This window comes from Eleutherodactylus coqui, chromosome 12, assembly GCF_035609145.1.
Source record: "Eleutherodactylus coqui strain aEleCoq1 chromosome 12, aEleCoq1.hap1, whole genome shotgun sequence".
Taxonomy (NCBI): domain Eukaryota; kingdom Metazoa; phylum Chordata; class Amphibia; order Anura; family Eleutherodactylidae; genus Eleutherodactylus; species Eleutherodactylus coqui.
Window position 1 is genome coordinate 23,840,508 of NC_089848.1, and position 22,217 is coordinate 23,862,724.

The window sequence follows — 22,217 nt, forward strand, 5'->3', positions numbered from 1 at the left end:
AGCATGTGGGGTCAGCACTCCATTCATTTCAATGGGAATGGCGGAATTACGCAAGCAGGTGCGCCACTGGGGTACTTGGTAATTCCACCAAGAGTGATTGGAGCATTCCTGCGCTTGCACAACCAGCTCTCCATTCAGTCTCCTCTGCACTGTGGGGGTGCAGTAACCCTGCAATAAGGAACGACCGGGGACCCCCATTCTTGAGATTGGTGGAGGCCTTATCAGGCGAGAACCTCACCAATCAGAATAACTTGATATTCTGGTACAACTTCTTTATGGGTGGCACTACACAGAACAATTATCGGCCAAAGGGGAAAAGAAAAAAACAAAACAAAACGAGAGCCTAGGGTACTAATCAGTACCCTATCACTCAGTTACTAATCACTTTCTTTCATAGTAACATAGTATGTAAGGCTGAATGAAGACAATGTCCATCTAGTCCAGCCTGTCTATCCTCCTGTGTTGATCCAGAGGAAGGCAAAAAACCCCAAGGGCAGAAGCCAATTAGCCCTTTTGGGGAACAAAATTCCTTCCCGACTCCCTAATGGCAATCAGACTGTTCCCTGGATCAACCCCTAATAGATCCTACCTGCCTGTATACCCGAATTGACAATTAACCTAAGATTTATATCCTATAATGTCCTTCCTCTCCAGAAAGACATCAAGTCCCCTTTTAAACTCCTCTATGGATTTTGCCATCACCACTTCCTTCATCAGAGTGTTCCACAGTCTAACTGCTCTTACAGTAAAGAATCCCCTTCTATGTTGGTGATGAAACCTACTTTCCTCTAATCGTAGCGGATGTCCTCTTGTTACCGTAGCGGTCCTGGGTGTAAACAGATTATGGGAGAGATCCTTGTATTGTCCCCTCATGTATTTATACATCGTTATTTGATCACCCCTTAGCCGTCTTTTTTCTAGAGTAAATAATCCCAATTTTGATGCCTCTTTGGGTATTCCAGTCCCGTCATTCCATGTATTAGTTTAGTTGCCCTTCTTTGAATCCCCTCAAGCACTGTGACATCTTTCCTGAGCACCGGTGTCCAGAACTGTACGCAGTATTCCATGTGAGGCCTGACAAGTGCCTTATATAATGGAAGGATAATGTTCTCATCCTTCGCCCCTATACCTCTTTTAATGCACCCCAAGACTTTATTTGCCTTAGCAGCAGCTGACTGGCATTGGTTACTCCAGTTTAGTCTATTATCCACTAATACCCCCAGATCCTTTTCCATATCACTTTTCCCTAGTGGTACCCCATTAAGTGAATATTTGTGACATCCGTTCCTCCTGCCCATGTGCATGGTCTTACATTTTTCAACATTGAACTTCATTTGCCATTTTTCTGCCCAAGCCCCCAGCTTATCTAGGTCCGTTTGTAGCCGTACATTGTCCTCTGTTGCATTAATTGTATTGTATAATTTTGTGTCATCTGCAAATATTGATATTTTGCTGTGCAGCCCCTCTATCAGGTCATTGATAAATATGTTGAACAGAGTGGGGCCTAATACTGAACCCTGTGGCACCCCGCTAGCGACTGTGGTCCAATCAGAGTACGAACCATTTATTACCACCCTCTGCTTTCTATCATTGAGCCAATTTTTTACCCACTTACACACGTTTTCACCCAGTCCGAGCTGTCTCATTTTGTATATTAGCCTATTATGTGGCACGGTGTCAAATGCTTTAGAGAAGTCCAGATATATTAGATCAATAGATTCTCCCTGGTCCAGCTTAGAGCTTACTTCATCGTAGAAACTGATCAGATTTGTCTGACATGAGCGACCCTTCATGAATCCATGCTGGTGAGGAGTTATTCCCTTTTTCTCCTTGAGGTACTCATCGATTGCGTCTCTCAGAATCCCCTCGAAAATTTTTCCCGTTACTGAAGTGAGACTTAATGGCCTGTAGTTACCAGGCTCACTTTTGCTCCCTTTTTTGTAAATTGGAACCACGTTGGCAATGCGCCAGTCCAATGGTACTACACTGGTCGATAGTGTCTAGAAATATTAGATATAGCGGCCTAGCTATCTCGTCACTTAGTTCCTTTAGTATCCTTGGGTGTAATCCATCTGGGCCCGGTGATTTATCAATTTTAGTCTTCTTTAGTCGCTTCCACACCTCCTCCTGCGTTAGGGCGCCCACCCACTGGTGTTTTTTTTCACTGCGAAATGCGCAGCTTTTTTTTCTGCAGGGGGTCTATGGGACTTGTAATGTAAAAATCGCGATTGCGCAAAATCGCGATTTACCGCGATATCGCGATTTTGCGCGATCGCGATTTTAGCTTTGCATGTCCGATAGCCCAAAGACCCCTGCAGAAAAAAAAAAACGCTGCGAATTTCGCAGTAAAAAAACGCTAGTGGGTGGGCACCCTTAGGTATGAGATATTTTGTGATGGGTTCATTTTATTCCCCTGCATCTCATGTGGCATTTCCTTTTCGTTTGTGAATACACTTGAGAAGAAACTGTTTAGTAGATTTGCTTTCCCTCCGTCATCATTAATGATCTCTCCTGCATTATTTTTTAAAGGGCCAGTGCTCTCCCTGCAAATCCTTTTGCTGTTAATATAGTTGAAAAATAGCTTCGGGTTGTTTTTGCTCTCTTTGGCGATCAGTCTTTCCGCCTCCTCCTTGGCAGTTTTGATCTTATCTTTGCATATTTTGCTTTTTTCCCTGTATGATTTTAGCACTTCTTCGCTGCCTTGTTGCTTTAGTAGTTTGAACGCTTTCTTTTTTTCATTTATTGCCCCTCTTACCGTCTTGTCGAGCCACATGGGTTTCCTTTTAGTTGAGTTTCTTTTATTTTTAAAGGGAATGAACTGCTCACATGAGGTGATTAGGATCCTTTTTAACTTTTCCCATTTGTCCTCTGTACTGGCATTATTGAGGATGTTGTCCCAATTAATGTTACCGATAGTAGTTCTAAGCTCATCAAATTTTGCTTTACTAAAGTTTAGTTTCTTTGTCGCTCCCTGTTAAGGCTTCCTATTGATTGACAGCTGGAAATTGATTATATTGTGGTCGCTGTTCCCCAAGTGCCCCTCAACCTGCACCCCCTTTATACGTTCCGGTTTGTTAGTTAGTACTAGGTCCATAATGGCCCTCCCTCTTGTTGGTTCCTGCACAAGTTGGTTCAGGTAATTGTCTTTAATTACTCTCAAGAACCTATCACCCCTGTGAGATTTGCAGGTTTCGTTTTCCCATGTTATATCTGGATAATTAAAGTCCCCCATGATAATTACTTCGTTGCGGTTTGACACCTCTTCTATCTGCCTTAATAGTAAGTTATCAGTTCCTTCTGTTGCTTTTGGTGGTCGATAGAAGACCCCTATCAGGATTTTGTTATTTTTTTCCTCCCTGTATTTCTACCCACAGAGATTCCACCTGTTCTTCTCCTACCCCTATATCCTCCTGTAGCCTCGGCTTCAAGTTCGATTTGACGTACAGACATATCCCTCCCCCTTTCTGGTTCCTTCGGTCCCTTCTGAAGAGATTGTACCCCTGCAAATTCACAGCCCAATCACACTTATCCAGCCATGTTTCCGTAATTCCGACTATATCATAATTTTCATCAGTCATTCTCGCTTCAAGCTCACCCACTTTACCAATCAGACTTCGTGCATTCGTGGTCATACAATTTATATTGTTTTTTTTGTTTTTTAAATTTGTTTTGTTGCTATTCGTACTTATGGCTGATCTATCAGTTCTAACTGCACTAACCCCAAACACTCCTCCAGCCTTCTAGCCATCTTATCCCCCAGCACAGCTGCACCCTCCCCATTAAGATGCAGCCCGTCCCTACAGTAGAGGCTGTAGCCGACAGCAAAGTCAGCCCAGTTCTCCAGGAACCCAAATCCCTCCTTCTTACATCAACTCCGGAGCCACTTGTTTACCTCCCTAAGATCCGGCTGCCTTTCTAGTGTGGCTTTAGGTACAGGTAGTATTTCCGAGAAAACTACCCTGGAGGTCCTCGCCCTGAGCTTGGACCCTAGGTCCCTGAAATAATTTTTGAGGGCCCTCCATTGACCTCTAACTTGTTCATTGGTGTCAACGTGCACCATGACTGCTGGATCCTCACCAGCCCCCCCCCTCCCCAGTAATTTGTCAATCCGATCCGCGATGTGTCGAACTCGAGCGCCAGGAAGACAACACACTGTTCGACGATCCCGGTCTTTATGGCAGATTGCCCTATCTATCCCCCTTATAATTGAGTCCCCCACCACTAGAACCTGTCTAGCCTGCCCTGCACTCCCCGTCTCACCGGAGCAGTCATCCCCCTGGTGTTCAGAGGGCCTGTCGTGCTGCAGCGGTGCTGGCTCTGTAATGGCATCGCCCTCATCTGCCAACGTTGCAGACATGTTGGGTTGTGCCAGTTCAGGACCAGCCTCCCTGGATCTATTCCCTCTACGCCTCCTTCTATCTGTCACCCAGCTTCTTGCCTGCTCCCCTTGCTCTTCCGTAGCACCATCCGCCCCCGCCTCTACCCCAGCGAGTGCCTGCTCAGTGAGCAGCAAACTCCTTTCCATGATGTCAATGGCTCTCAGTGTTGCCAGTTGCTCATTTAGATCCAGAATTTGGGCTTCTAAATGTGCGACGTGCATGCATCTTGCGCAACGGTATGCACCCTCGATCGGCTGATCAAGGACCACATACATTGCACAAGTAGCACACTGGATGGCATTGCCAGGCATGAAGCTTATCCTAATGGGGATCTACAATTTACTTCTGGAAGTAGTGAAGATAGACTTGTTCACACTCCGCTCACACGCTGCCGCCTCCGCGCAACCGCTCACACGCTGCTGCAACCACTCACACGCTTCAGCTCAATGAAAACAAAGGGACTAGGTTAGCAACGCTGCTCAATGTAAACAGGCAGTCTATCTTTGAACAACTGCCTGTTGACAGTGGAGACAGTCAGCTGAAAGGATTATTGCTTCAGTGTGAAAGCACAGGAGCGACCGTCGTTCTGTGTAAGGTAAACATAATGTCTCATTTAGATGGGACGGCAGTCGTCTAAACAGCCAAACGACTGAATGAATTGACAACATTTTTACATAAAATCAGATGCACATATAATGACTTGAAATCATCTCTGTTCCCCTCATGAGCTAAAGTAAACTCAGTAGCAGTTGTTTGCTGGGCTGGGCGTGTGTTTGTGTGAGGGATTATCTGGCCAACAGGATTTCATTGTCTTCTCCCAACATGATTAAACAATGCAGTCATTGTGTATGCAAAGCAAACAAACACTTCCCCCTCAAGTCGTCAAGCCGCTCTAGAGATTGCATGAAGTCCGGTCAAATGGAACGAATTTGGAGCGGCTTGACGACTATTTTTATACTGGCTAAAATCCAGCAGTACATGACCAATAACGATTAATGCATGACTGCCCACGTTTAATTCAGTTTATCTATGGTTTTATACATTACCAAAAAAATTCATAAATGTTTGGTTAAACTTCCTCTTCATGAGATTATCACTCAAATAATCGCTTGACACAACAATTTTCAACAAAAGTTGCCCAATGCATACAGCCACCGACGAGGCACTGAGTGAGAAATCGCTTATAGTTAGGCCGCCTGCACAAAACATGCGGAATCCAGCTCTGCCGTGTGCAAGCGGCCTCACTTAAGCTCTGCCCAATGAGGAGACCGGCGACCAACTTCTCGCTTGGTGTAAATAGGAGTCATTCAGTCTGAGGAAGAGATCTCCGGCATGCTCTGCTATTCATTGAACGACTATCACTCCTGTGTGAAAGCACTGGAGTGATAGTCGCTAGGACATCTATCAGGCGTATGAGTCAGACAGTCATTCCATGTAAAAGGTAACTTAAGAGACCCACAGTGCTGTCTGCAGACTCCCTATTGTTCCCCCTGGGCATCTTGCTTGGAAGAGCTTTGGCTCCATTGGTCAGGATTACAGAGTCCTTTCTACTGGCTACTAGCTAATATTACAACAGGTTATCCCTGCCCTATCAATAGTTGCTAACCGATGGGGGTCTTGCCACCAAGACCCATGTCAATCTTTTAGAATGGGGTTCCAGTTTCCTGTTCTCCTGTCACTGTTAGGGTCGCTTCTTTTCTCCAGCAGCGATGTCACTCTGAAAGGAGCGATGGCCAAGTATGCACGGGTCAGCACTCCATTTTTTCAATGGGACTAACGAGCTATCCAAACACCACCCATGCATTTCCATCACTTCCATTGAAACGAATAGAGCGCTGACCCCACATGCTCGGCCATCGCTCCCTTCAGTGATGTCACTGCAAAGGAAGAAATGTATTCCTCCCCCCCCCCCCCCCCCATAGTGACAGGAGGGCAGGACACGGAGTCCCTTTCTCCAGATTGGCAGTGGCCACGCCATGTGGAGAGGGAAAAACTTGTTATTCTGGTACAAGCCCTTAAAGGATGAGAATGGCCAGCTACTTACAGGATCTATATGTTAAAAGCATATGATTGTAAGCATTTTTTCTGGCCGTTATCCTACTATTAAAAAAGCACGCCATCTTCCAAGTTGATAGAGCCCAGCAAAGTGAATTGATGAGATACAAGGGAATTTTGCCAACAAGTACATGTAGGCAAGACGTCAACATATAGGAGACCGCATCTCTAAACACAAGGAGACTATAGGTTGTAAAAACCTGCTTTACCAGTTATGTGTTCAGTATCTCAATTGAAATTTCCCTCGAAGGGGTGGAGATCGTAGCCAATACCTGAAAAATAAAAGAAGAAGTGGGAACCCTTCTGGGAATATGAATTAGTTCCTAGAACCACATGGTTTGAATAGGGAGTTTGATATACAACGCTGCGGACCCTTCAGCTTTACATTCAGGCGATTAATATGTGGCTCAGCGTTAATTAGTTTTGTTCTTTTCCCCCTTTCCATTGTAGATGCAGTAATTTGCCGCTATGTTTTGTATAGTCTTCCCAGTTCTGGATTGCTATTAAGTGTGTAGGCGTGCCAAATTGACTACTAAGGGGGCACCAAGACGCCCCTCTGTCTGTCTGTGGGGTGAGCGGAGTGAGCCAGAATGCATCGGGTAACATTAGACAAGCCCCTCTTCCTGTCTACAGGCACGGATCTCCATAGGCACTTTTACACGAAACAATTATCGTTCAAATGAGTAAAAATTACCGCTAATCGCTCAGCATAAGAGCCGCCAACGAATGAATGACGAATAAAACCGTTCGCTTTTCGTTCATTTTACGCAGGCATAACACTCACCGTTGGCTCTTTCACTAATAGTTCAGTTTAAATGCCAATCGTTTAGTCGTTCTCATTCCCTTATACAGTGAATGTGAACAACGGAATGATTTCTCGTGTCAATAAGCCAACGACGTACCTGCTCCGATTTGATGAGGCACAGCACTCGAGAACCAATCACTGCAACGCTCAATGAATCAATCATAGCCATCGCATTGAATGGCTGCAGTGATTGGCTGAGCTGCGGCACTCGAGAACCAATCAGAGCCAGCGCTTCCTGGAGGTGAAGTTTTGGAACCTTCAATCCAGGAAACACTGACAGAAGACTGCAAACAAGTGTCGGGGACCTGTCTAAACAGGCTGCGCGAGCGAACGCCGACACCGTTTGCTCGTTCAAATAATAGTTTGGTGTAAACGGACCCTATGGCAGAGCCATTTGGCTACCCACATGACGTCCGCATTCGATATGTACACATATGTTTATACGTTATTTGATCACCCGCTGTCCAGACCCGCTTGTGAGACGGTAGACTATTATACTTGCTATATATTCAGCATTCCAATTTACGCATGCGCCATTTTTTATTTTTTTTTTTAAACCAGACAGTATGTGCGAGAATTTATTTTGTCCTCCCCGGTTATATTGCAATGTGGGTGTTTTTACAACTGGAAGGAGGGCTGATAAGGCGATGACGTAATATTTTGAAGTGTACACCAAATTATTATGCGGAATGTAGTCTTTAAACACATAACGACATTTGTATCGTTCCCAACATAAATCTGTTATTTGCTGCAAGAACAGATCATTCAGCAAAAAACAAATAAAAACAAAAACTTAAAATCAAAAGTATGCATTTCCAGATCAAGTTACACGAGAACTTCTTTGATATGACTATAACCCCTTAAGGACCAGGGTGTTTTGTACCTTAAAGACCTATTTTTTTTCCTTTAGCTATCAAAATTACCATATATACTCGAGTATAAGCCTAACTTTTCAGCACATATACTCAAGTGAGGTTAAAAAAAATCAACAACAAAAAACCCGCAACTCTCACCTCCCAGCCTGCGTCTGTGTCCCCGGCGCGATGGTCTCCTCGGCGGTGCGGCAAGCTACTTGAAAATTCTCCCTGCTGTCATCTCCCTGCACAGCTTTGAATTGCCCAGCCATCAGTGCTGTGTAGGTAAGTGCTGTGATTGGATCGAGCACCAGCCAATCACAGCCGACACTTGATCATTCACAGCCATTTAGTGGATGACATCACTGAATGGCTGTGATTGGTTTATCGAGCGCTGGGTGCGATTGGCTGACGCTCGATCCAATCACAGCGCTTACTTACACAGCGCTGACAGTGGGAAAATTCAAAGCCGAGCAGGGAGATGACAGCGGGGAGAATTCTCAAGCAGCTTGCCGCACCACCGGGGAGACCATTGTGCTATTATATACTCGAGTATAGCTCGGCTTATACTCGAGTCAATAAGTTTTACCAGTTTTGTGTGGTAAAACTTATTGACTCGGCTTATACTCGGGTCGGCTAATACTCGAGTATATACGGTACTTTTGCTGCGTTTTTTCCCCCCGTGACATATAGGCTGGGCTCACATGGGACAGACTTGCGGTGGCAAATCCAGCCGTGGCTCCTAATCCCGGGATTAGCCAGCTAAGTGGACGAGATTTTGTAAAGCCAAGCAGAACCGGCAATGCGGGCGCAGAATTGACAGCCGCAGCATATCAATTCTTTTTTTCCCGTTGCAGCTTCACTCCTCTCTATAGGGAGAGAAAGCTGCAACGGAATGGTGGCGGCTGAACCGCTCCAAAACCTGCGGCAAAATGCTGCAGGTTTTAAAGCTGCGGCTCTTCAACGGAAATCTCGCGTTTTTTCTGTGCGGCCAAGCCACGAGATTTCCGTCCCGTGGGAACCCAGCCTAAGGGGCTAAATATTCAATATCTTTATTCTGTTTCTTAGTTTTATTGGTGGTAAAAAGCTTAAAAAACTGATTTAACATTTATAGTTACACTAAAATAAAGTATGGGAACGGGTTCCTCATTTTCTTCGGACGTTTTGATATATAATTTGTATGGTTTGGGATTACTGGAGGCATACGGCAACGGTTTTAGATTACTTTCTTTTTTAGGTAAATATTTGTATTTTATTCTACTTCTTTATGTTATCATGTTTTTTACTATCTATGTTCCCCATGACGTCATGTTAGACCTCTGGGGGACATTCACATCGTTTGTAGTTTTTTAAAATTTGGACACTTTTTACCTGTAGCTGGGGCATCCATTGAAGCCCCAGTTCTAGGGAAAAACATCCCCCGTAGTGACATTAGTCACTGACAGTTGATCAGGGTCTGTAGGACCCTGTAGCTCTGCTGTGCCAGGGAATCTTGGCAGTCATGTGACAGTTAAGTTATACGTCCACTTTTTAGTACATAGCACTCATCTGTGCAATATTGCTGGGTTTTCTCATGGCGATAAGGCGATTTTGTAGTGCCCTTTTGCCGGAATTTTCAGGGGGGCTTGAAATATAAATATCCGCTCTGCTGCACTTCTCCTTGCAGGTCCCCAGCACATGTTTGCAGTTTTCAGTCAGAATTTCCTGGATTGAAAGTTCCAAAACTCCGCATACAGGAAGTACTGTCTGACTGGTTCTTGAGCGTTGCGGCTCAGCCAATCACTGCAGCGCTCGATTTACCAATTACAGCCATTCAATGCGATGGCTGTGATTGGTTCATCAAGCGCTGCAGTGATTGGTTCTCAAGTTTAGGAACAAACAGTAGGACTTCCTAATGTAAAAGTTGCGTCAATAGTAAGGAAGGCTCCATAGGGAAACATGGGCTACAAAACTTGGCAAATCGCTGCTGCATAGCGCATGCTGCAATTTTTCAAGAATTTTTCACACATATCTATCCATATCCCAAGGGAAGCTTGTTGCATTGACATTCAGTAGTCAGATGGCAATGTAAATAATCCAGTAGGCCATCAAGGATGCTGTTGAGCCCTCTAGCACAGTTATTAGGCCTCGTTCACACAGGCGACAAAGTTGCACGATTTTGTAGCGTTACTACAATGCTACAAATCGCATGTATGAGAAGCCCATGCTTTCCTATGGGTTACTTCACACATGCGATATTGTGTAGCATGCGACAATCAGACACAAAAACCTTGCGGTCCCGCTATATGCACGCGACTCATGAGGTTTTGTAGTCTATGTTTCACAATGGAGCCTTCTTCGCGTTTTCATGCGATGCAAGAGATTTTCGTGCGATGCAACTTTGACAGTAGGAAATCCTACTGTCAAAGCTAAAATTTAAGCCCTGGCTGCAGGGAAAAAAAAAAAACAACAAAAAAAAAAACACACATACATCACCTCTCCCGCGCTGTCAGCCCGGCCGCATCTTCTCCCCGGCAGTGATCATCTTCTCTTCTGGCCGGGAATTCAAAAATCCCCGCATCGTGGAAGCGCTGGCTGTGATTGGCTGACGCTTAGCAAATCACAGCCAGCACTCGATGAATGGCTGTGATTGGTTCAATCACTGCCATTCATCGAAAGCTGGCTGTAGTTGGCTAAGCATCAGCCAATCACAGCCAGCGCTTCCACGATGCGGGGATTTTTGAATTCCCGGCCAGAAGAGAAGATGATCACTGCCGGGAACCCAGGGAGAAGATGCAGCCGGGCTGACAGCGCGGGAGAGGTGATGTATGTGTGTTTTTTTTCCTTTTTCTTCTTCAGCTTATTTTCGGGGAAGGGCTTATATTTCGATTTTCTCGCAGTAATGGCATGTCGCCCATGTGAATGAGGCCTTAGGGTCAGTAAGAGGTCTTAAAAATGTGATTTTATTCACTGCAATAAAAAGTGAAAAATTCTTAAAATATTATTTCCAAGGCAGCGGTGCCAACAACTGAGCCACCGCGCCTGTTCTTTCAATAGAAGAGCAAGAAGAATAAACACAATATGTAAAATGCCATTTCAGTAACCACCTTTGGTCAGATTTGAACCTACAACTCCAGCACGACAAGGCAGCAGCGCTAATAACTGAGCCACCATTTTTATGAAAAAGAATAAACACCCAGAGAACATAGAAACCAAAACAGATGTTGTCCACAGTCAGACGTGAACCTAGAAGCCCAGTGTCACAAGGCCAAAGATCTTCCTTCGCCGGAGGAGGAGATCATCTCCTTCATATTATATGTTTTTTTATTTATAGCTTAGGCAGCATTTCGCTATTGCTGCCAGTATTGCAAACTGTGGTGTTCTGGTACTGATGGAACATTCCCATCATTATTGGTGATCCGTCATGACATGATATCCGTCTCTCCAGACACAAAGGGCACAGACTGCTCGCTCCATAAAAACATGCATCTGTCAGCATTCCTTCTTCCCCTAACATGGCTAATTGAGGAGAGGCATGATCGTCTCATGATATATTGCTCAACCACTTTCCTGTGGACGCCATTCAATAAAATATGCAACGATATAAAAAGCACTCCCCACCCGCAGAGGAAGAATCCTTATATTCAGGCAGGAAGGTCATGCGAGGATTTCGGCTCAGATAAGTTATAACTAGATATGAGCAGAGAACGGCCATTTACAAAAATACACCACAGTCATCGAGCTTTTATTTGAAACTTGCAGTAACTTGTAAGGCATCTTGTGAACATCCATGGACTCTTCTAGAACATGATTAAAAGGGATTCCGTCATTGGGTTTGTGCTGCCCGAACCGCAGGAGTCATCGACCCCGGACAGGGATGCCCGCTTAACCCCATGGCATTTCTGAATAACACACATATTTTGAAGTTTAACTTAGAGCTCCGAGTCACGGAGGTGAGCCGCGCCGGCCTCTGCGTGAAAAACTGACAGGGCAGAGAGCTGCGTCAGCCATACTTCAATGGCCCATCAGGACAGAAGTGTCAGTTGGCCGATAGCCTTTCAAACAACTGCACAAGTGTGGACATCACCGCTAAGGAAAGCTCCTTCAAGTCAAGTCATTTCTCCTCCATCGACTCATGAGTGGACTGTGGTTCCTGTAACTTTCATATAACTTCTCATCCAGTCAATTTTCTCCTCTATACGAAATCTAATTAATTCAGAGAGAACGGGGGAAAGAAAAAAACCACCTACTGAACTTCGAGCACTGACAATATGAGGAAACTAGTCATATCTAGAGGGGCCTTGCTTTCTGGTGCTACATCTGATATGAGTCTTGCATTTTCCATGTAGGTCTGCAGCTCGAGGAGTCAGTTCACACCCAAGTGCTACATGATGACAAACCACCACCTGATCATTCCTGAAGAAGCTTGAAGCACAGCAAGAAGAACAAAAACTGACGATCAATAGATGAGGGCTTCATCTTCTAGAGATTAATATTGGGTTAGGAGATTCAACTCGGACCCCTGCAGCTCCAGACCACGACTCTCAGGACTTCCTATCTACAAAAGGGACCTATGAGACGAGCGCTTCAGATACAAAGCCTAATAGCCACACTGCACGTATATAGCATGACATCACACGTCCACACAGGGATTTGCACCACACCTGGAGCAGGTAGTCCCCATAATCTAACACAGGAGACATAATGAAGACAGTAGCCCGCCGCGACGGCTTGTTTGATATCATTGCTGCTCCATTTCAGAGTCATTGCTCAGAGTGGAGTCGAAGGTCTGTATTTAAGGAGGAATCCATAAAGCAGCGCCCCCACCCGCCGCAGTGTACATAGTGCGGTATAGACGGTTTTTGCAGTGGATCGCTCTGCAGCGCACAGACAGCTGTATTTGCTGTAGGAGAAATGTATATTCTTCGACTAGACAGTCAAATACTCCAAATGTAGCGATAAGCAAATACAAAGTGTACATATGACTGGGAGAGCTAGCGGTCTTCTACGGAACGCGTTTCTTGTCCGCTATTCGGGAACCATACGCCAAATACCATTCAGACGTTACAGGATTTGTCAAAGTATGAGCAAAGGACACAAAGTACCATCCTGGGTCATAAACTCTCATTGCAGAGCACATGATTTAGTCCAAGTCTGGGCGCACACAAACATGGTGTATAAAGCACCGTTTTACCACAGTGAGAGCCAGCATTGAATTTTGGACGGCGCATCTCTCACACGCTGTCTGACTTGTTCCTTTTTTTTCCCAATTCCCGCTCTGTAACTCAGGGAAGTTGCATCTAAAAGCCGCACATACACAAAAAAGTGACTGCATATGCACAGCACTTATTACGCACCCATAGAGGACAATATGGCTCCATCACGCGTAATACGCTGCAAAATAGAACATGCTGCGTTTGTTTTTTTAACATGCGTATTATATGCATATACCTATATGTATACCGGATCCATCCACTGCATAATACGCTATTAAATTACGCTCAGGCGAGTCCGGCCTAATTCAGATGCGGCTGTATGTCTGTTTATACCACGCAATCGCGGCAGATTTTACAGAACTTCATTTGGTGATCGTTGGGTTTGATCTGATTTCAGATTTGTGTTGACAACAATATTTTCTTTTTAGACTACAACAACATAATGCTTACAAAACAAGAGACAGTTTTGTAGCAACTATCAGGTGGAGGTGCCTTCTGTTGGGAGCATATTACATAATACACACAATCCAATGCAGAGACCAAAATAAATTTTCATTGTTTGGTACAAAGTTTCACTTGAAAAAGGCTGGACTATACACAAACTCAAAAAATAGTATGTTTGTAGCGAGCAGAGGATCCCTGTCTGGGATGAACATGCCTTTACTATCCTTTGGATTTCTTCCACACTGTTAGGGTGGCACCTTAGTGTTCTCTTTCACATGACATGTCTGATCACGCGGACGGCACCTCTAGGCAGTCAGGATCCACATTGCCAGGGTCTCTCTATACCCCCCCTCACCCACCTGCAGTCAGGATCCACATTGCCAGGGTCTCTCTATACCCCCCCTCACCCACCTGCAGTCAGGATCCACATTGCCAGGGTCTCTCTATACCCCTCACCCACCTGCAGTCAGGATCCACATTGCCAGGGTCTCTCTATACCCCTCACCCACCTGCAGTCAGGATCCACATTGCCAGGGTCTCTCTATACCCCTCACCCACCTGCAGTCAGGATCCACATTGCCAGGGTCTCTCTATACCCCTCACCCACCTGCAGTCAGGATCCACATTGCCAGGGTCTCTCTATACCCCTCACCCACCTGCAGTCAGGATCCACATTGCCAGGGTCTCTCTATACCCCTCACCCACCTGCAGACAGGATCCACATTGCCAGGGTCTCTCTATACCCCTCACCCACCTGCAGACAGGATCCACATTGCCAGGGTCTCTCTATACCCCTCACCCACCTGCAGTCAGGATCCACATTGCCAGGGTCTCTCTATACCCCTCACCCACCTGCAGTCAGGATCCACATTGCCAGGGTCTTTCTATACCCCTCACCCACCTGCAGAAAGGAGTCTCCCAACAATGAGCCTTCTAACAAGACTCTCCATCAGCGGTCCCCGTAGGGGCCACACATGACACTGGAGCCCCTGTTGTGCTGCTTGTACAATTAGTAGCCCCAAGTCCTGACCGCTCACACTGGATACAATGTAGCATTAACAATATTAAGAGCTCGCTGACATCTGCGCTTTTGTTTTCCATCTAGTTGTCCCGTCTGAGGAGCAATGGTTCTATTAAAGACAATGGTTCTATTTAGGATCCCATTGATTTCAATGGGGACTGAAGTGCTCCGGCTCAGCTGGCCTCCGGACAGAAATAATAGCGCCGACCGCTGCGCTGCCGTTTCCGTGAAAAGCATAAATCAAACAAAAACGACAACAGAAACAATGATAGAAACTGACCGTCTCTTTAATTAGCGTCTCTACCGACTATTAAAAACCAGAAACCGCGGCTTCCGTTTGAATTGTTTTGCGATCTGTTCCATTAAAAAAAACGGATTCATTCATTGAAGGTGGAAATCAATTGGCTGATGTGAACGGCCCTAAGAGAAAGGTCCGACACGCAGGACCGCGGCAACAGGACGCAAACCGCGGTGCCAACTTACAAAGTGGGATTTGACGATTTTAGGTTGCACTATGTTTAAATATGTAAACTTTTGGCTTTTTTCCTTGTATGTGGGTCCCGGCCTTAAGGGCTTCTTCTGACGGCCGTGTCTGCGCAGGGATTAGAGCATTGGGTACGTCCTATCTTCCTCACATGGTATAGATCATTATACTGCATAAAGGCTACCGATACTAGAAGGACGCAATCACATGGGCGAGCGCGATATCAGAAACTTGGAAAACTGCAATTCTGGATGCGAGCGCGAGACGTTTTTGCTTAAAAAAAAAAAACGAACGCATCCCGTCTGCGTACTTGTAGTTTTCATGTCCGTGAAAGAAACAAAAATCATGAGCGCTCCCAATAGTTTTCAATGGCAAAAATCGCATCACGGCGTGCGAGTGGGATGTGATTTTTTTTTTGTAGAAGGAACCGCGAAGACGTAGGACATGCGGTGATTTTTCTGAAAAAAAAATAAATTACTCGCTCCCATAAACACCTTGAACTCAACGTCGCTGTAACCCGCGCGAGCTTCGCCAATATCGCTGTCGGACAAAACTTGTACGTGAAACTCTCCCGTGTGAGCCGTTCCGTTTTCCTGCTCCCATAACGAGTCCCCTAGATAAACGGATCTGTTAGCGAAACCAAACTGCGCCGATCTGACTCACTTACTATAATGGCGTCCACTCGCTTCCCTGCGCAATTTTTACCAGATGGGAAAAATAAATGGCGCAGCGTGACTTTTGCACCCAGCGTGTCCTGCGGAATCCTTCCAACGGAACCTGGAGAACTTGTAGCAAAATACAAGAATTGCTACTTTGTAACAACAGATTAACCCCCCAGCCGCCGGAGCCCAGCAGCGGCCCTGCTAGAAGTTTCCCCAACAGCGCGGGATGAAGTCAGCTAGAGGGGTCGGCAGTCACAGATGTCGGGACTCCGCACTCATATCGTGACAGTCGCACTACCTGCAGGAGAGTCGCCCGGGTAGCACCTGTCCCTATACTGACCTATACCCTCCCAGCGCCGACACTGCTGCCGCGGGAGCCCCTCCTCCTCCCGAGCTGGGGGCGGCCCCTTTGTCCTCGTCTGCTCTCACACAGCAGGGCCCATTACTAGGACGGTACTTACCGTGTGGGTAGCCGTCTCCTCCGCCGGTCCTCCTCCGTCCCCCCTCCTAACGGCAAGGTGATAACCAGGCTCACTCCGCAGTGCCGGTCCCGGGCGCCAAACTAACCTCCCCGATCCACCTCTCTCCGCCCATCCTAGCCACGCCCACACCGGCGCCTAACCACTCTCTTCTCATTGGACAGTAAAGCGGCGCTCTAAGTGAGTTCAGCCAATGAGGGCGCAGAGAGGGAAACTAAGCCGGCGCCAGCACCTCCCTCCTCGCCTGCCGCGCGCCCCGCTTCCTTTGTTCTAGGCGCGCGCTGCTGCCTCTCGCTTCCTGCTCGCGCAAGCTCCCCGTTACGGCTCGGTGAGGTTACCGGGTGACGGCAGGTGGCTTATAGCTGGCTGTCTGGCTGCACCGTACAGACCGGACACTTTGTCTCCTCACAGCACTGTTAGACACGGCTCTGTACCTCACACAACTGTATATGGTGTTGGCCGCAGCGGGAGCCCGCCGCCGGCTGCAGGCAGGGAGTCCTCCGCGCGGTCTGGCGGGAGGAGGGAGCGGCGGTTACAGTTTGAATTTCTGACCTGACCGTTGACCGCTCTAAGGTTTACTGCTCCAGGGTGGGCGGGGCATATAAGACCACGTGACATGCTGACCCGCCGGCGGCTGCCGAGGGCTTCTGACCGATGTTCATTGGGAATGGTTGTATGCGAGGTAATAACGTCTGCTTAGCGGTAGGAGTGCAGATACTGCAGTGTAGCATATAGAACCGGCTACTAATACACACACTATACTTAACCCCTTAGTAGGAGTGTAGATACTGCAGTGTAGCATATAGAAGCGGCTACTAATACACACACTATACTTAACCCCTTAGTAGGAGTGTAGATACTGCAGTGTAGCATATAGAACCGGCTACTAATACTCTATACTTAACCCCTTAGTAGGGGTGTAGATACTGCAGTGTAGCATATAGAACCGGCTACTAATACTCTATACTTAACCCCTTAGTAGGAGTGTAGGTACTGCAGTGTAGCATATAGAACCGGCTACTAATACTCTATACTTAACCCCTTAGTAGGGGTGTAGATACTGCAGTGTAGCATATAGAACCGGCTACTAATACTCTATACTTAACCCCTTAGTAGGAGTGTAGGTACTGCAGTGTAGCATATAGAACCGGCTACTAATACTCTATACTTAACCCCTTAGTAGGGGTGTAGATACTGCAGTGTAGCATATAGAACCGGCTACTAATACTCTATACTTAACCCCTTAGTAGGAGTGCAGATGCTGCAGTGTAGCATATAGAACCGGCTACTAATACTCTATACTTAACCCCTTAGTAGGAGTGTAGGTACTGCAGTGTAGCATATAGAACCGGCTACTAATACTCTATACTTAACCCCTTAGTAGGGGTGTAGATACTGCAGTGTAGCATATAGAACCGGCTACTAATACTCTATACTTAACCCCTTAGTAGGAGTGCAGATGCTGCAGTGTAGCATATAGAAGCGGCTACTAATACACACACTATACTTAACCCCTTAGTAGGAGTGTAAATACTGCAGTGTAGCATATAGAACGGGCTACTAATACTCTATACTTAACCCCTTAGTAGGAGTGTAGATACTGCAGTGTAGCATATAGAACCGGCTACTAATACACACACTATACTTAACCCCTTAGTAGGAGTGTAGATACTGCAGTGTAGCATATAGAACCGGCTACTAATACTCTATACTTAACCCCTTAGTAGGAGTGCAGATGCTGCAGTGTAGCATATAGAACCGGCTACTAATACTCTATACTTAATCCCTTAGTAGGAGTGTAGGTACTGCAGTGTAGCATATAGAACCGGGTACTAATACTCTATACTTAACCCCTTAGTAGGGGTGTAGATACTGCAGTGTAGCATATAGAACCGGCTACTAATACTCTATACTTAACCCCTTAGTAGGAGTGCAGATGCTGCAGTGTAGCATATAGAACCGGCTACTAATAATCTATACTTAACCCCTTTAGTAGGAGTGCAGATACTGCAGTGTAGCATATAGAACGGGCTACTAATACTCTATACTTAACCCCTTAGTAGGAGTGCAGATACTGCAGTGTAGCATATAGAACCGGCTACTAATACTCTATACTTAACCCCTTAGTAGGAGTGTAGATACTGCAGTGTAGCATATAGAACCGGCTACTAATACTCTATACTTAACCCCTTAGTAGGAGTGTAGATACTGCAGTGTAGCATATAGAACCGGCTACTAATACACACACTATACTTAACCCCTTAGTAGGAGTGCAGATACTGCAGTGTAGCATATAGAACCGGCTACTAATACTCTATACTTAACCCCTTAGTAGGAGTGTAGATACTGCAGTGTAGCATATAGAACCGGCTACTAATACACACACTATACTTAACCCCTTAGTAGGAGTGTAGATACTGCAGTGTAGCATATAGAACCGGCTACTAATACTCTATACTTAACCCCTTAGTAGGAGTGTAGATACTGCAGTGTAGCATATAGAACCGGCTTGTAATACACACTCTATACTTAACCCCTTAGTAGGAGTGTAGATACTGCAGTGTAGCATATAGAATCGGCTACTAATACTCTATACTTAACCCCTTAGTAGGAGTGTAAATACTGCAGTGTAGCATATAGAACCGGCTACTAATACTCTATACTTAACCCCTTAGTAGGAGTGTAGATACTGCAGTGTAGCATATAGAACCGGCTACTAATACACGCTCTATACTTAACCCCTTAGTAGGAGTGCAGATACTGCAGTGTAGCATATAGAACCGGCTACTAATACACACACTATACTTAACCCCTTAGTAGGAGTGCAGATACTGCAGTGTAGCATATAGAACCGGCTACTAATACTCTATACTTAACCCCTTAGTAGGAGTGTATATACTGCAGTGTAGCATATAGAACCGGCTACTAATACTCTATACTTAACCCCTTAGTAGGAGTGTAGATACTGCAGTGTAGCATATAGAACCGGCTCCTAATACACACACTATACTTAACCCCTTAGTAGGGGTGTAGATACTGCAGTGTAGCATATAGAACCGGCTACTAATACTCTATACTTAACCCCTTAGTAGGAGTGCAGATGCTGCAGTGTAGCATATAGAACCGGCTACTAATACTCTATACTTAACCCCTTTAGTAGGAGTGCAGATACTGCAGTGTAGCATATAGAACGGGCTACTAATACTCTATACTTAACCCCTTAGTAGGAGTGCAGATACTGCAGTGTAGCATATAGAACCGGCTACTAATACTCTATACTTAACCCCTTAGTAGGAGTGTAGATACTGCAGTGTAGCATATAGAACCGGCTACTAATACATACACTATACTTAACCCCTTAGTAGGAGTGTAGATACTGCAGTGTAGCATATAGAACCGGCTACTAATACTCTATACTTAACCCCTTAGTAGGAGTGTAGATACTGCAGTGTAGCATATAGAACCGGCTACTAATACATACACTATACTTAACCCCTTAGTAGGAGTGCAGATACTGCAGTGTAGCATATAGAACCGGCTACTAATACTCTATACTTAACCCCTTAGTAGGAGTGTAGATACTGCAGTGTAGCATATAGAACCGGCTACTAATACACACACTATACTTAACCCCTTAGTAGGAGTGTAGATACTGCAGTGTAGCATATAGAACCGGCTACTAATACTCTATACTTAACCCCTTAGTAGGAGTGTAGATACTGCAGTGTAGCATATAGAACCGGCTACTAATACTCTATACTTAACCCCTTAGTAGGGGTGTAGATACTGCAGTGTAGCATATAGAACCGGCTACTAATACTCTATACTTAACCCCTTAGTAGGAGTGTAGATACTGCAGTGTAGCATATAGAACCGGCTTGTAATACACACTCTATACTTAACCCCTTAGTAGGAGTGTAGATACTGCAGTGTAGCATATAGAATCGGCTACTAATACTCTATACTTAACCCCTTAGTAGGAGTGTAGATACTGCAGTGTAGCATATAGAACCCGCTACTAATACACAAACTATACTTAACCCCTTACTGGTAGCAGTGCAGATACTGCAGTGTAGCATATAGAACCGGCTACTAATACACACACTATACTTAACCCCTTAGTAGGAGTGTAGATACTGCAGTGTAGCATATAGAACCGGCTAGTAATACACACTCTGTACTTAACCCCTTAGTAGGAGTGCAGATACTGCAGTGTGGCATATAGAACCGGCTACTAATACACGATCTATACTTAACCCCTTAGTAGGAGTGTAGATACTGCAGTGTAGCATATAGAACCGGCTAGTAATACACACTCTATACTTAACCCCTTAGTAGGAGTGCAGATATTGCAGTGTGGCATATAGAACCGGCTACTAATACACTATACTTAACCCTTTAGTGGGAGTGTAGGTACTGCAGTGTAGCATATAGAACCGGCTACTAATACTCTATACTTAACCCCTTAGTAGGAGTGTATATGCTGCAGTGTAGCATATAGAACGAGCTACTAATACTCTGTACTTAACCCCTTAGTAGGAGTGTAGATACTGCAGTGTAGCATATAGAACCGGCTACTAATACACGCTCTATACTTAACCCCTTAGTAGGAGTGCAGATACTGCAGTGTAGCATATAGAATCAGCTACTAATACACACACTATACTTAACCCCTTAGTAGGAGTGCAGATACTGCAGTGTAGCATATAGAACCGGCTACCAATGCTCTATACTTAACCCCTTAGTAGGAGTGTATATACTGCAGTGTAGCATATAGAACCGGCTACTAATACTCTATACTTAACCCCTTAGTAGGAGTGTAGATACTGCAGTGTAGCATATAGAACCGGCTACTAATACACGCTCAATACTTAACCCCTTAGTAGGAGTGCAGATACTGTAGTGTAGCATATAGAACCGGCTACTAATACACACACTATACTTAACCCCTTAGTGGTAGCAGTGCAGATACTGCAGTGTAGCATATAGAACCGGCTACTAATACACACACTATACTTAACCCCTTAGTAGGAGTGTAGATATTGCAGTGTAGCATATAGAAACGGCTACTAATACACACACTATACTTAACCCCTTAGTAGGAGTGTAGATACTGCAGTGTAGCATATAGAATCGGCTACTAATACACACACTATACTTAACCCCTTAGTGGTAGCAGTGCAGATACTGCAGTGTAGCATATAGAACCGGCTACTAATACACACACTATACTTAACCCCTTAGTAGGAGTGTAGATACTGCAGTGTAGCATATAGAACCGGCTAGTAATACACACACTATACTTAACCCCTTAGTAGGAGTGCAGATACTGCAGTGTAGCATATAGAATCGGCTACTAATACTCTATACTTAACCCCTTAGTAGGAGTGTATATACTGCAGTGTAGCATATAGAACCGGCTACTAATACTCTATACTTAACCCCTTAGTAGGAGTGTAGATACTGCAGTGTAGCATATAGAACCGGCTACTAATACACTATTCTTAACCCCTTAGTGGGAGTGTAGGTACTGCAGTGTAGCATATAGAACCGGCTACTAATACTCTATACTTAACCCCTTAGTAGGAGTGTATATACTGCAGTGTAGCATATAGAACAGGCTACTAATACTCTATATTTAACCCCTTAGTAGGAGTGTAGATACTGCAGTGTAGCATATAGAACCCGCTACTAATACACGCTCTATACTTAACCCCTTAGTAGGAGTGTAGATACTGCAGTGTAGCATATAGAACCGACTACTAATACACACACTATACTTAACCCCTTAGTAGGAGTGCAGATACTGCAGTGTAGCATATAGAACCGGCTACTAATA

General features: G+C 45.2%; 1 protein-coding gene across 2 annotated transcripts in view; it reads right to left on the reverse strand.

The window, feature by feature from the left end:
* EZH2 (enhancer of zeste 2 polycomb repressive complex 2 subunit) overlaps window positions 1–16,496 on the reverse strand; it is a 58,905-nt gene extending 42,409 nt beyond the window's left edge. For both annotated transcript variants that reach the window (XM_066585376.1, XM_066585373.1), the window contains exon 1: window positions 16,361–16,496. The gene's annotated coding sequence lies outside the window, so the exon portion shown is untranslated. The remainder of the gene's footprint in view (window positions 1–16,360) is intronic.
* Window positions 16,497–22,217: the final 5,721 nt, after the last annotated feature.